Raw genomic sequence first — 15,156 nt, forward strand, 5'->3', positions numbered from 1 at the left:
AGAATCTATCTAACTCTACCTTAAACATATTCAAAGACTCTGCTTCCACCGCCTTCTGAAGAGTTCCAAAGACTCACGATCCTCAGAGAAAACATTTCTCCTCATCTCTGTCTTAAATGGGCGATCCCTTATTTTTAAACAGCGACCCCTAGTTCTACATTCTCCCACAAGGGGAAACATCCAGAGAGAATGGTACACACAGAGAGAGAGCGAGAGCTCTCTTGTCAGTGTCTACTTGCTTCAGAGAAAATACCAGACTAAACACACAGAAGGTGGACCTGTCGCATCACTGTCACCCAGTGATTTAACAATGATGGCTATCAGTGTGTATTCCCGCTTGCAACTTAATCAGACCATATCTAGGAATGCCCTTCTCTCAACCAGGGTCCCATTGTTCAAGTGATTCTGTTTGAGGAGTTCAGTTTAATGTCCCAAGTGATTGCCTTGACGTCTTGCTAATGGGAGCATGCTAGGTCATTCTCTCCGATTCCCCAGGTCATTGTTCTTGAGGGGACTGGGCAGACAACTCGTCTCCACCTCGATGCATTTAAATGTAGGATATTGTGATGCAAATTGCAGTGGCCATCTTAGCTGCTAGCAAAGTCACCTTTCATCTGTTTCTTTTTCTTTTTTAAAATTTAATTCAGGTTTCCAGATGGTGGATTAGAAAACCACCATTCAGCTTAACACGTTTTTGTGACAAGGTGATGGATGGAGTGATCAAGCAGGTCCTTTGTCCTGGCTGCTGTCAAGCTTCTTGAAAGTTGTTGGAGCGGTACCCATCCAGGTGAGTGGAGAGTATTCCATCAGACTCCTGACTAAAACCTGGCCACCCGATCTGAACCCGACTACGTCTCGGGTTCGGGTCCGGTCGGGTCTATATTCGGTGTCCAGCATTCGGGCTTGGGTCGGGTCAGGTTCGGGTTGGCTGTGGTGGGGTTTAGATTTGTATGGTTTTCTTTTTAATCCATGTTGTGATACAGGAAAATAAGATTGTATTAATAACATGTTTGATATTTACAAGTCGGTGTTTGATATTTTCGGGTCGGGCATGAAAAAAAATTGAAGGACTCGGGCCCAGGTTGGGTTTTAATTTTATACAAGATCAGAATGAGGTTGTTGTGACTGATAGCGTACAAAGGAAGGAGAACCCAGTTAAGTTATACAATGAGGAACCACAGAAACTAGTCCTACCCAACAGGTACAATGTACTTGCTACCTACAACTGTAATGATTAATATGGTCAGGAGGATAGCCAGAATGCAGACAACGGCAACTTGGAGAAGGAGGCTATCCACAGCGGGAAGGGGGAGGGGAAGGGGTAGCGTAATGGGGTTATGCTAGGGGAAACAATAATTAGGGAGCAGGTAGCATCCTTTGTAAGCAAGATTAAGAATCCCACATGCTTTGTTGTCTACCTGGTGCCAGGGTGAGGGACATCTCAAACCAGCTTGAAAGGATATTGTAGAGTGAGGGGAGGGATCCAGTTGTTCCAGGCAAAAGGTCCTGTTTGGAGAGTACCAGGAACTAGGAGCTAAACTAGGACAAGATCTCAAGGGTTATAATCTATGAATTATTACCCAAGCCACATTCGAAATGGCACAGGGATAAACAGATTAGAAGATGAACACAGTTAAAAGAGTGGTGTGGGAAAAGGGAGGGTTTCCATTTCGTGGAACACTGATGCCAGTACTGGCACAGGCAGGAACTGTACCACTGGGACAGGCTCCACCAGAACCAGGCTGGGAGCAGACTGCTGGTGGAAAGGATAAATAGCATGGCCATAAGGACTTTGAACTAGTAAATGAGGGAGGGTGGCTCAGCTGGAAAAGGTAGTACAGATAATAGTCTAAGAACAAACAAAAGGGAACAGAGTAAGACAAATTGTGCTTTAGGCACTGCAGGTATGGAAAAACTAAAAGCTGTAAAGTCACCTTCAAGTGGTAGCTTTTATAAATACTGAGATTAGATAAACATGTAGCAATAACATGTTTTTAATAGGAGATTCTAACTTTCATACAGATTGGAGATAGGTTGACGTGCACGTCAGAAAGGCAGTGAATTTCCTGAATGTCTGGCATAGTTTTCTGCGATATGTCCTAGAACCAACAAGGGGGAAGGCCATATGAGATTCAGTAATAAGTAATGAGCCAGGTGTAATTAACAGCTTAACTGTACATGCGCAATGGTGATCATAATATGGTTGCCTTGAACATAGTGTTTGAAAGGGAGAAACATGGAAAAGCCAAGATTCTAGATTTCGGTACAGCTAACTTCAAAGGGATGTGACAGAGACTGTCCGTAGTAAACTGGGCAAAACTGAGTTTTAAAGTAAGTCGCTAAGGACATTGCAGATACACTAACTACAATCTTCCAAAGTGCTCTCAATTCAGGAACTGTTCCTTTTGATTCAAAAATTGCACGTCACTCCACTATTTAAGAAAGGTGATAGAGAGAAATCAAGCAATTATAGACCAATTAGCCTAACATCTGTTCTCAGAAAATTGCTAGTCTATAATTAAGGATAGGGTGACTGAACACCCTGAAAATGTCCAGCTGATCAGAGAGAGCCAGCATGGATTTGTAAAGGGTAGGTCATGCCTGACAAATCCGATTGAATTTTTTTGAACAGGTGACTGAAGTAGCAGACAATGGAATGTCTATGGGTGTTATTTATATATCAAATGTCTTCTGCAAGTCTAAAGTCCCTCATAAGAGACTGTTAGCTAAAGTCGAACTCAAGGCAAATTATAGACATGGTTAAGAAGCTGGCTGAGCAGGAGATAAGAGTAGGGAGAATGGGCTTGTACTCTAATTGATAGGATATGAGTAGTGGTATCCCATAAGGATCTGTGTTGGGATTCAACTATTCACCTTATTTATTAATGACTTAGATGATGGAATAGAAAGCCACAAACTAAAATTTGCCAAAGAAACAAAGATAGGCTACATTATAAACAGTGTTTATTTTTAATTCATTCCTGGGCTGTGAGCATTGCTGGTAAGGCCAACATTTGTTGCCCATCCCCAATTGCCCTTTAAGATGGCTCACCACCACCTTCTCTTGAACCGCTACAGTCCATCTGATGTCGGTACACCCACAGTACTGTTAGGAAGAGAGTTCCAGGTTTCTGATCCAGTGACAGTGAAGGATCGACGATATAGTTCCAAATCAGATGGTGTGTGGCTTGGAGGGGAACTTTCAGGTGGTGATGTACCCATGCATCTGCTACCCTTGTTCTTCTAGGTGGTAGAGGTTGGGGTTTTGGAAGGTGCTATCAAAAGAACCTTGGTGAGCTGCTGCAGTGCATCTTCTGGATGGTACACAGTGCTGCCACTCCGCACTAGTGGTGGATGGAGTGCTGATCAAGCATACTGCTTTGTCCTGGATGGGTGTCGAGCTTCTTGAGTGTTGGTGGAGCTGCACCCATCCAGGCAAGTGGAGAGTATTCCACCAGACTCCTGAATTGAGTCTTGTAGATAATGGACAGGCATTAGGAGTCAGCAGATTAGTTACTCGATGCAGAATTCCCAGCCTCTGACCTACTCTTGTAACCACAATATTTATATGGCTGGTCCAGTCACATTTCAGATCAATATTAACCCCCAGGATGTTGATGGTGGGGGATTCAGCGATGGTAATGTCATTGAATGTTGAGGGAAGATGGTTAGATTTTCTCTTGTTGGAGATGGTCATTGCCTGGTACTTGGGTGATGTGAATGTTACTTGCCACTTATCAGCCCAAGCTAATTCTTGTCCAGGTTTTGCTGCATGTCTGGACAGAGTAGATACAGAGAAACCGTTCCCACCTGTGAAAGAATCGAGAATGAGGGGCACAGATTGAAAGTATTTGGTAAGAGAAGCAAAAGTGACATGAGGAAAGATTTTCTCATGCAGTGAGTGGTTAAGGTCTGGAATGCGCTGCCTGAGAAAGTGGTGGAAGCAGGTTCAATTGAAGCATTCAAAAGGGAATTAGTTATATGAAAAGGAAGAATGTGCAGGGTTATGGGGAGAAGGGAGGGGAATGGGATTGAGGGCTCTCTTTCAAAGAGCCCAGTGCAGATACGATGGGCCGAATGGCCTTCTTCTGCACTGCATCAATTCTGTGATGTGGGCATGGACACCTTCAGTATGAGGAGTCACAAAAGGTATTGAATATTGTGCAATCAGCAAACATCCGTACCTCTGACCTTATGAAGGAGGGAAGGTAATATGATGAAGCAGCTGAAGATGTTCGAGTCTCGGACACTACCCTGAGGAACTCCTGCATCAATGTCCTGGGGCTGAGTTAATTGACTTCCATCAACCACAACCATCTTCCTTACTGCTAGGTATGGCTCCAACCAGCAGAGTTTTTCCGCCCCTCGATTCCCTCAATTTTGCTTGGCTCCTTGATGCCACAGTCAAATGTCTTGATGTCAAGTGCAGTCACTGTCACCTCATCTCTGTAGTTCGACTCTTTTCTCTCAAGTCTGGAATGAGGTCTGCAACTGAATGGCCCGGGTGGAACCTAAATTGATGAAGTAGATGGATGCATAAAATTACAAAGAGGTATTAGTAGATTAAACGAATGGCCAAAACTGTGGCAAATGGATTTCAATGTTGGCAAATGTGAGGTCATCCACTTTGGACCTAAAAAAGTATATAACAGGATACTTTCTAAATGGTGAAAAACTAGAAACAGTGGAAGTCCAAAGAGACCAAGTGTCCATGTACATGGATCATTAAAATGTCAAACAGGTACAGAAAATAATCAAAGAGGTTATTGAAATGCTGCCCTTTATATCTTGAGGAATAGAACACAAGGGGGTAGAAGTAATGCTTCAGATATAAAGAGCCCTGGTCAGACGATACCTGGAGGACCGTGAGCGGTTCTGCACACTACACCTGAAGGAGGATATACTGGCCTTGGAGAGAGCACAGTGTAGATTTTCCATAATGATACCTGAACTCAAAGGGTTCAAATACAAGGAGAGATTACACAAACCAGGATTGTATTTCCTGGAATTTAGATGATTAAAGGGTAACTTAACTGAAGTTCAAGATATTAAGGGGAATAGATAGGGTAAAAGGAAAGACGTGCATTTATATAGCACCTTTTTTTTTTAAACCCCCGGGCGCCTCTGATGCACTTCACAGCCAATGAGTTACTTTTGAAGTGTAGTCACTGCTGTAATGAAGGAAATGTAGTAGCCAATTTGTGCACAGCAAACTCCCACAAACAGCAATGTGATAATGACCAGATAATCTGTTTTTGTAACGTTAACTGAAGGATAAATATTGGCCTGGACACTGAGGATAACTCCCCTGCTCTCCTTCGAAATACGCCCATCTGAGAGTACAGACTGGGCCTCGGTTTAACGCCTCATCTGCAAGACGGCACCCTCTGATAGTGCAGCACTCCCTCAGGTACGTCCTTGAGTGTCAGCCTTGTTTTTTAGTTTTAGAGATACAGCACTGAAACAGGCCCTTCGGCCCACCGAGTCTGTGCCGACCATCAACCACCCATTTATACTAATCCTACACTAATCCCATATTCCGACCACATCCCCACCTGTCCCTATATTTTCCTACCACCTACCAATACTAGGGGCAATTTATAATGGCCAATTTACCTACCAACCTGCAAGTCTTTTGGCTTGTGGGAGGAAACCGGAGCACCCGGAGAAAACCCACGCAGACACAGGGAGAACTTGCAAACTCCACACAGGCAGTACCCAGAATTGAACCCGGGTTGCTGGAGCTGTGAGGCTGCAGTGCTAACCACTGTGCTGCCACTAAATTGATTTTTGTGTTCAAGTCCTGGAGTGTGATTTGAACTCAGAACCTTCTAATTCAGGAGGCAAGAGTGCTACCAACTGAGTCACAGCTGACAAGGAGAAACTATTTCCGCTAGGACTAGGGAATAGTCAAAATAAATTTGAGCCAAACCTTTCAGGAGTGAAATTAGGAAATGCTTCTTCAAAGGTGGTAGAAGTTTGAAATTCTCTTCCACAAACTGCAATTAATGCCAGATCAATTGTTAGTTTTAAAATCGAAATTGAAAGATTTTTGTTAGCCAACGGTATTAACGGATATGGGGCAAAGGCAAGTATATGGAGTTAGGTCACAGATCATCCATGATCTTACTGAATGGCAGAACAGGCTCAAGGAACTAAATGGCCTACTCCAGTTCCTGTGTTCTTAATAGTGCGAAAGGAGGAAGGGGTGAAAGATATAAAGACCAGAGTTAGAGGACTGGAGGGAGACACAAGGTTGGCAGAAGTTGACAAGGTAGGATACAGCAAGGTTCTGGAGCAGGGATCTGCAAATAAGGATTTGTAGGTCAATTTGGTGCATTGACATGTAGCAACAACAAAAGTTGGACAGGCAGGGTTGAGTGCAGATCAAGAAGAGAAAGACAGAGCTTTGCACTAATTGAAATTTATGGAGAGTGCAGTCAGGATGCCAAAGAGGAACTTAGAGAAGTTGAGTTTAAGGTGACAAAAACACAGATACAGAGGATCAGTGGTGGTAATAAGAAAAGGGCAGATGCAGGCAATTTTACAAAAAGATAGAAGTAAGCAAATTTAATGATGGATAAGATGTAGGATCAAACAGGATGTTGAAAGTGTGCACAGCTCAAACGAGTGGCCAGGGAGAAAGATAGTCAATGGCAAGGAAACAAATTTTAACACAGGTGACAAAAATATGACTTGAGTTTTCCCTGTGTTCAACTCGAAGAAATTCTGGCTCATCTATAACTCCAGCACAGAGTCTTGGGATTGAGAGGACTGGTCGAAAGGTAGAAGCGTTATCAGCCTAACATCAAAACTGACCCGGTGCCTACAGATGATGCCACCAAAGGACATCATGTAGATAAAGAGCAGAAAAACTAGGATGGATCCTTGAGGAACTCCAGAGGGTTCTGTGCAGTAATAACTACATTGAATTTTAACTGTTGCGAAGCAATGATGCAAGGGTGATCACACAAATCTCAGTCATGGGTGAGATATGGTGAAGGAAGATGGTAAAATGACTATCAAACAACGAGTCAAGTTCATGGATTCACGTTCACAAGTTCAAGTTAGATGCATACTGCAGCAGAGAATCAAGCAGAACACAAAAGATGCAAAGGAGAACTGAAAGAAATAAGGGACGAAGACATTGTATGAGAAGGTACCATCAAAAGGAACACTGTAGTCTTTTTTGAACATATAAATTGTAAATGGATAGTCAAAGAAAGGGTGGGGCCAATTGGGGACCAAAAAGGAGATTTTCTTGTGGAGGCAGTGGGCATGGCTGAGGTACTAAATGAGTGCTTTGCATCTGTCTTCACAAAAGAAGTGGATGCCACCAATATCACAGTAAAGGAGATAGAAATTGAATAGGATAAAAATAGATAAAGAGGAGGTACTTAAGTGGTGTCAGCGCACAAAGGCAAAGAGTCACCTGGTCCAGGTGGGATGCATCTTAGGTTGCTGAATGAAGCAAGGGTGGAAATAGTGAAGCTCTTGCCACAATCTTTCAATCCTCATTGGATTTGGAAGTGGTGCCAGAGGACTGGAGGGTTGCAAATGTTACACCTCTGTTCAAAATCAGGGAGAGGAACAAAAACAGCTAATTACAGAACAGTCTGCCTAATTTTGGTGATGGGGAAATCTTTCAGAGACAATAATCCGGGTTTGCAGATGATAGGAAACTCTGAAAAGTAGTAAATCGTGAAGAGGACAGTAGCAGACCTAATGAGGAGACTGGGGAAATGGACATTCACATTGCAGATTAAATTTTATAGCAGGGAAGTGTGAAGTCATGCACTGTGGAAGGAAGCATGAGAAGATACATATTAAACTAAATGGTACAATTTTAAAGGAGATGCTGGAAGACAGACCTGGAGGTCCACATACACAAATCTTTGAACCTGGCAGGACAGATTGAGAAGGCTGTTTAAAAAAGCAAATTGGATCCTTAGGTTTATTATCAGAGGCACAGAGTATAAAAGCAGGGAAGTTATGCTAAACATTTATGAATCACTGGTTAAGTCTCAGCTGAAGTATAGTGCCCAATTTTGGGCATAACACTTTCAGAAGGATTTCAAGGCCTCGAAGAGGGTGCCGTGGAGATTTGCTAGAATGATGCCAGGGGTGAGCAACTTCAGTTATGTGGAGACACTAGAGAAGTTGGAATTGTTCTCCTTAGAGCAGAGGTTGAAGTGAAATTTAATAGATGTTCAAAATAATGAGGGATTTTGATGGAGTATATAAGGAGGAACTGTTTCCTCTGGCAGGAATGGAAGTAAGCAGAGGACACAGATTTCAAATCATTTTGTTACGACTGAGACTGGAGCAGTGCACTGTGAATTCAGTCCCACTTCTTCACAGGTCGCAGCATATCAATAAATGTTCCCACTTATCCTAACAGCCAATTAGATATTCTATTTGCCCCCCAGAATAAAGCACACCAACTAGGTTTCTTTCATAAACAACAAAATTAACCGATTATAAAAACAAGTCCGAACCAATAATGAAGTAAATATATATACGAATTATTACAGTTTCTTATGTTTCCCTAGCCCTCATGCACATGCCCATACATCCAAAAACTGGTTAACCAGGGAAAAAGGGATTTTGGTTTACAGTTGTTCCATAGGAATAAAAGGAATTGTAAAAAAACAAACTGTAATGATCTGGAAGGAGGTTCTTTGTTTTGGTAAGGTATCCCAAAGTCAAATAGTTGAATGCCACTCCAAGTCTTTCCAGGCAAGGATGATGAACAGTGTGATGGATAGGCGTTCAAAGAAATTTAACTGTAGAAGACTTCACATAGGTCTTCCATCAGAGGTGCAGCAACAGGTGTCAGTTCTCACATTCAATGCAAAAGTCCTTTTTTTTAAAAAAAGATGCAAGATTTCTGCAAATTCAGGGTTTCTTCAAAAAAATGCAGGAGGCAACAGTACCACTTCATACAAGCTTTTGCTTTTCAAGAGCAAGGATTCTTCAGAGAGGTAATACTTTTCTGGTTCTTCTTCTGATCTCCTGGCAGTTCCAAATCAAATGCCAATTGCCTGCTTTTGTTCAAAAAAGTTCAAAAATGAAACCAAAATCTCCCAGAAACAAGTCACGTGTCAAGTCATAAATTCTCTCTTGTCGCAACAGAGGGTAGCTCTCAAGTCAAACCCCCTGCTGATTCCTTGAAATTACCAGCTTTCCAGTCCTTGTATACCAGTTCAACTTTTTGTTGAACTTCCTTTCAAAAATATCCATAAATTTCAGCTATCTCCAGATGTCTCAATGTTCACTGAAATTCTTTTCAGTTCTTAAAAATATAGAATCCCAAGTTTTAATACAAAAAATTGGAAATCCTCGTAACATCTCCACCCTTGGTGAAATGAAACACCATTTTTGAATGCAATTCATTAGATTGTAATAAAAACAGAAGTTGAACACATTTTAAACATATTCTCATGCCGCCGCCCCCCCCCATTCACTCTACCTATAGTGAATACAATTTTGCTTTTCACCATCTTTACTCATGTAACTCAACAATGTTAAATTCGTGACAAAGCATCTGCGATATTTTTTCCCAAAATATGAACAATCTTTAAGTGATAAGGCTGCAACAGTAAATTCCATTGGAATATTCTGGCATTCTGGGTTTTAAATTTTTCCACACAACTTAATGGGTGATGGTCAGTGTTTCTCTGTAGTTATGGCAGACATATACTTCAAAATGTTCAACAGCCAATAATAGACCCAACGTTTCTTTTTCCACATTGGAATTTTTTTTTGGTGGCGATTCAGTTTTTTGAAATGTTTCCCACTGGTTTTTCTATGCCCGATTCATCAACATGTAATAGGACTGCACCGACCCACTGGCATCAATCGCTACTTTGAAGGGCTTCGTAAAATTTGGAGCAGCCAACACTGGTTCGGCTTTTCAAAAGATGCCTGACACTCCCCTGAACACACAACCTTGGTTTTCTTTTTCTGTAGCAAGTCTATTAGTGGAGCAACTACAGTAACAAAATTTGGTACAAACACTCTGTAGAAACTACACATCGTCAAAAACCTCATGATTTCACCCTTAGTCTTTGGGATAGGGAACTCCCAACTAAGGCTTGTACTTTCGCCGTTCTTGGCAACACTTGCCTTTGCCCCACTATATACCCAAGGTAGGTTACTCTCACTTTTACGAATTCGCTTTTTGCCAGGTTTAACCACTAAATCAGTTGCTTGTAATATTTTTTAAACAGAGTTTCTAGCTGATTCAAGTGTCCCTTCCAAGTGTTACTGTATGCTAGCACATCAAGATACACAGAACAGTTAGGAACACTGGCTACCACTTGATTCATTAGTCTCTGAAAAGGTTGCTAGGGCATTTTATAGCCCTAATGTCTGGTGTGACAAAAGCTGATATTTCTTTAGCTCAGGGTGTTAAAGGGGCTTGAATATCCCTTTAACAAATCTATTTTTGTAAGAAACGTGGTACTGCCCAATCTGTCAATACAGTCTGCCAAGCAAGGAATTGGGTAGGGGTCTGCCTTCGTTAACTGCACTGACTTTTCTGTAGTCTATGCAAAGTCGGGTTGACCCATCACGTTTAGGCACTAATACTATTGGTGAGCTCCAGCTGTTTTGACTAGGTTCAATTAAGATGTTTTCCAGCAAGTATTGGATTTATGCTTTTACTTGGGCCTGTTTGTCTGGACTTAAGCTGTAAGGATGCTGTTTTATAGGAACAGATTCACCTAATTCCACATCATGTGTGGCTAAGGTTGTACATCCTAGCTTATCCTTACAGACTCTTTTAAATGTTGTGAGTCGCCATGTTAGGTCTTCTCGTTGTTCTGCATCTAAATGCATCTTCCTAGTAATTCAGTATTCGCTAACCAGATAATAGGAGGCTCATTTGAGAATTATCTAGGCTTCCTTCTGCCACTATCCCTTTCATTCTTAACTGTCTCAGTTACCTGACATATCTGTGCTTGCTTATCCTCCTCCCTGTGATAATATTGTTTTAACATATTGATATGACATAGTCGACTCTTTTTTCGGTGATCTGGGGTGTCAATCGAATAATTTACCTTACCAATTCTTTTAACCTACCTGGAGCAGAGCGGAGGCAGTCGGGAGTGCCATAAATACAGCCCGGGGATCGGAGCACTGCCTTACCTCCCTGGAGCGAAGCAGAGGCAGTCGGGAGTTGGGAGTGCCATAAATACAGCCCGGGGATCGCAGTGCAGCCTTAACTACCTGGAGCGGAGCAGAGGCAGTCGGGAGTTGGGAGTGCCATAAATACAGCCCGGGGATCGCAGTGCAGCCTTAACTACCTGGAGCGGAGCAGAGGCAGTCGGGAGTTGGGAGCGCCATAAATACAGCCCGGGGATCGGAGTGCAGCCTTACCTACCTGGAGCGGAGCGGAGCAGAGGCAGTCAGGAGTTGGGAGTGCCATAAATACAGCCCGGGGATCGCAGTGCAGCCTTAACTACCTGGAGCGCAGCAAAGGCAGTCTGGAGTTGGGAGCGCCATAAATACAGCCTGGGGAATGGAGCGTGGCCTTACCTACCTAGAGCAGAGCAGAGGCGGTCACCCAGAGCCATTTCAGCTGCTGGAGAAAGAGTGAAAAAAACAACTGTGACATCACAGGAATCTAGTAAGTTATTGGCTGGTAAGTGCTTCGTGTCAGGGACAGTGTGTTAATGTCTAGGTTAGTACACCAAAGTTAAGGTAGATCGATAAAAAGAACACTTTAAAATAAAATATAAGATAAAGAAAAAGATAAAACAATTCAAATAAATACCTAAAACTCATAGCTGTGTAATTAAGAAAAGTACACTTTTAGGTGTAGAAGGTACGAGCATTTAATAAGCACAGTAAACTCTGCTATACATAGAAATTATTCTGAGTTAATTAAGATGTAATTAAAGTAAATTAACTTATAACATAAGTAACAATGGCAGGACAGGGGTTATGTTGCAGCAGTGGTATGTGGGGGCTTTTGGATGCCAAGGCGATCCAGGACAAACACGTCTACAGAAAGTGTAAGCAGCTAGAGGAATGGCGGATCAAGATTACTGATCTCAAAGCCAAACTGCAAACACTGCACAACATAAGGGAGGGGGAAGAAATACCTGGACACTTTGTTCCGGAAGACGGTCACACACCTCTTAGAACAGGGTCATCTGTTTTGGTCAGCAATGAGGGACAGGAGATTGTGACCGTGAGTGAGGCAGGTAATGGGACTGAGCAGACAGTAGTGGAAGAGCCTCAGACTTTGCAATTGCAAAACAGGTTTGAGGTGCTCGCAACCTGTATAGATGAAAGCAAGGTCTGCAAGGTGGATAAGCAGACTGGCCATGGCACTGTGGTACAGGAAGCCATTCAAGTGGGGGGAACAAAAAGGAATGTAGTGATAAGAAGGGATAATATAGTGAGGGAGATTAACACTGTTCTGTGCAGCTGAGAGTGAGAGTCCAGAAGGCTGTGTTGCCTACCCGATGCCAGGGTTCAGGACATTTGCTCAGGGCTGGACAGGAACTTACAGTGGGAGGGGGAGGATCCAGTTGTCGTAGTCCATATAGGAACCAACGACATAGGAAGGACTAGGAAAGAGGTTCTGCTTAGACAGTATGAGGAGATAGGCATCAAGTTGAAGAGCAGAACCTCAAGGGTAATAATTGCTGGATTATTACCCGAGCCACGTGCCAATTGGCAGAGGGCACATAAGATTAGAGAAACAAATACGTGGCTCAAAGACTGGTGTGGGAGAAGTGGGTTTCGGTTCGTGGGGCACTGGCACCAGTACTGGGGAAGGTGGGGGCTGTACTGTTGGGGCTGTCTGCACCTGAACCGTGCTGGGACCAGTGTTCTAGCAAACCATATAACTAGGGAAGTAGAGAGGACTTTAAACTAAACAAGGGCTGTGAGGGATCAAGCTTGAGTAGATGTAGCAAATCAAGGGGTAGATTCAAGGCAGGAGAGCAGAATAGTTATATGGGAAACCAAGGTCAGAGAAAGGAAGGGACAGAGAAAAAAACCTAAGAACACACCAACAGTCGAGACTAGATGTTACAAAGAAAACAAAAAGACAAAATGAAAGGCTCTGTATCCGAATGCATGTAGCATTCATAACAAAGTAGACAAACTGAAGCACATTGAAGTAAATAAATGTGATCTGATAGCCATTATGGAGACGTGGCTGCAGAATGACAAGGATTGGGTCCTGAATATTGAGGGGAATGTGACAGTCAAGAAGAATAGGAAGCCGGATAAAGGTGGAGGGTTAGCACTGTTAATCAAGGATGGCAATGGTGCAATAGCTAGAGATGACCTTGGTTCAGGAGATCAGGATGGACAAATTGGTTTGGGTGGAGAAGAATAGTACAGGAAAGGAGTCACTAGTGGGAGTTTCTACAGGCCCCCAAACAGTAGTCACAATTTAAGACAAAGTATGCAAGAAGAAATATTGGATGCTAGTGGCAAAGGGATGGCAATAATCATGGGTGATTTTAATCTACATACAAACTGGAAGAATCAGATTGGCAATAGTAGCCTGGATGAGGAGTTCATAGAATGCTTTCGAGATTGGTTCCAGAACGTGCTGTTCTAAAAAACTATGAGACAGCAGGTTATATTAGACTTGGTATTGTGTAATGTGACAGGGTTAATTAATGACCTCAGAGTAAAGGCACCTCTAGGTAGCAGCGACACAACATGATTGAATTTTACATCCAGTTTGAAAGAGAGAAGAGTGGTCCTAAGACTAGTATTTTAAACTTGAATAAGGGAAACTATGTAGACATGAAAGCTGAGCTAGTTGAAGTGAACTGGGTTAGTAGGCTTGGCAATCGATCAAGACAGAAGCAGTGGCAGACATTAAGGGGATATTTCAAATGCTCAGAATAAATATATTCCTACTATAAAGAAAAAATCTAAGAGGAGGACCCACCATCTGTGGAAAAGGCAAATAATTGTGCAAAGATGAGTGGCAGTTCAGATGATTGGTCAGACTATAAAGAACGGCAGAGAATGACGAAAAGGTTAATCTAGAGAAAGAAATTAGAGTATGAGAGGAAGCCAGCTAGAAATGTAAAAACAGATAGCAAGACTTTCCACTTGTATTTAAAAAGGAAAAAAGTAAAGTGAGTGTGGGTCCTCCAGAGAGAGAATGGGGAGCTAACAGTAGATAATAAGAAAATGGCGGATGCAATGAACAAATATTTTGCTTCTGCCTTCACTATAGAGGATACAAAAAACATTCCGGCAATAGCTGTAAATCAGGGAGGTGGAAGGAAGAGAGGAACTTGATGAACTTACAAACAACAAACTGATGGAGCTGCGGGCTGACAAGTCCCTGGGTCCTGATGGACTTCATCCTAGAGTCTTAAAAGAGGTGACTAACAATGTAGTAGATGCATTGGTGTTAATTTTTTTTTAATTCGCTAGATTCTGGAAAAGTTTCATCAGACTGGAAAGTAGCAAATATAACCCCTCTGTTCAGGAAGTTTGGGGGCAGGGGGGGTGTTGCTGTGGTGGAGGCAGAAAACAGGTAACTATACACCTGTTAGTTTGATAACTGTTGTGGGGAAGGTGTTAGAATCGATTAAGGAGGTTATAGCTGGGCACTTAGGAAAAACTCAAGGTAATCAGGAATAGTCAGCATCGTTTTGTGAAAGGGAAATCATATTTAAACAATTTGTTGGAGTTCTTCGAAGGAGCGACATGTGCTGTGGATAAAGGGGAGCCCGTTGACGTACTGGACTTGGATTTCCAGAAGGCATTTGACAAGGTGCCACATAAAAGGTTATTGCACAAAGTAGGAGCTCATGGTGTAGTGAGTAACATATTAACATGGATAGAAGATTGGCTGGCTGGCAGAACACAGAGTATGCATAATTGGGCCCTTTTCTGATTGGCAGGATGTGACAAGCGGAGTCCTGCAGGGGCCTCAACTTTTTACAATTTATATCAATGACTTAGATGAGGAGAGTGATGGTATGGTAGCTAAATTTGCAAAAGACACAAAGATAGGTTGGAAAGTATGTAATGAAGAGGACATAAGGAGGTTGCAGACCGATATAGAGAGGTTGAGTGAATGGGCAAAAATCTGGAAGATGGAGTATAATAAGGGAAAATGTGAAGTTGTTCACTTTGACAGGAAGAATAAAAAAGCAGGGT

General features: G+C 42.5%; 1 protein-coding gene across 2 annotated transcripts in view; it reads right to left on the reverse strand.

The window, feature by feature from the left end:
- hibadhb (3-hydroxyisobutyrate dehydrogenase b) overlaps nucleotides 1–15,156 on the reverse strand; it is a 568,873-nt gene that overhangs the window by 532,339 nt on the left and 21,378 nt on the right. The window contains exon 1 of one of the 2 annotated variants that reach the window (XM_068059356.1): nucleotides 11,546–11,583. The exons of the other annotated variant lie outside the window; for it this stretch is intronic. The gene's annotated coding sequence lies outside the window, so the exon portion shown is untranslated. Of the gene's footprint in view, nucleotides 1–11,545; nucleotides 11,584–15,156 lie in introns of those variants that run through there. 2 annotated transcript variants of the gene reach the window in all.

The sequence above is a fragment of the Heterodontus francisci genome, chromosome 2 (assembly GCF_036365525.1).
Source record: "Heterodontus francisci isolate sHetFra1 chromosome 2, sHetFra1.hap1, whole genome shotgun sequence".
Classification (NCBI taxonomy): Eukaryota; Metazoa; Chordata; class Chondrichthyes; order Heterodontiformes; family Heterodontidae; genus Heterodontus; species Heterodontus francisci.